The sequence below is a fragment of the Sinocyclocheilus anshuiensis genome, unplaced genomic scaffold, assembly GCF_001515605.1.
Source record: "Sinocyclocheilus anshuiensis isolate Anshui unplaced genomic scaffold, SAMN03320099.WGS_v1.1 scaffold355, whole genome shotgun sequence".
In the NCBI taxonomy this organism is placed as follows: Eukaryota; Metazoa; Chordata; class Actinopteri; order Cypriniformes; family Cyprinidae; genus Sinocyclocheilus; species Sinocyclocheilus anshuiensis.
The window spans coordinates 860,688-861,430 of NW_015549571.1; positions in this window are offsets into that span (position 1 = coordinate 860,688).

The following is a 743-nucleotide window of genomic DNA, read 5'->3' on the forward strand; positions in this document are numbered from 1 at the left end:
GGCTGTTCTGGGTGGATGTTTGGGTGTTGGTAGTGTTAAATACCAGCGGTGGTTTTGGTTTGTTGTGTGGTTCCTGTGTATGTCAGTGGCAGTTCTGCTGTTAAAAGGAAATGAGTGGAACTGTGCTAGTATCTGTTTAAATCCATTTTAAATTTAAGAGACACGAGCAGCACTGCATGCCATGATTTTACTGCCTATGTAAAATATCCACGGTGATGCACATGAGTAATCAGGTCACAGCTGTCATCTGTTCACTTATGAATAGCCCTTATTATGAAAGTCTTTCTGCCGTTGGTGGTCTACACAACATCAACTGCAAGTTTTATTTTATCTTTCCTAAAAATACATTCTGGGTTCAAACTGAGCATGCTGCGCAATATTCATGTGCTAATTTTTTGTTGCAAATAATACACTTTTTGAAATTGTATTTATTTATTTAACTTTACTTGTGTCACCCTAAGATAGTGAACACCTGCTGTTTTGTTACTTTCATATGGTTGCATTAAACTACAGAAGGGTACGTTTGAAGTATGTGTGTAAATATGTGCGTGTCATGTGATATCATGTCTGTTTCTTTGGAAATTGGAACAAAAACTGTTGAAGATGAGGTATGTGTCTTCGGAAGATGTGCTAATGTGACTCTCTTCCTCCACTCCATCCTTGTTGATTGGTTGTTACTAATGTATTCTTTATCTGTGTGCTCTCAGTCTTTTAGGCTAGAAAGAAAGAAGAGGAAATATGTC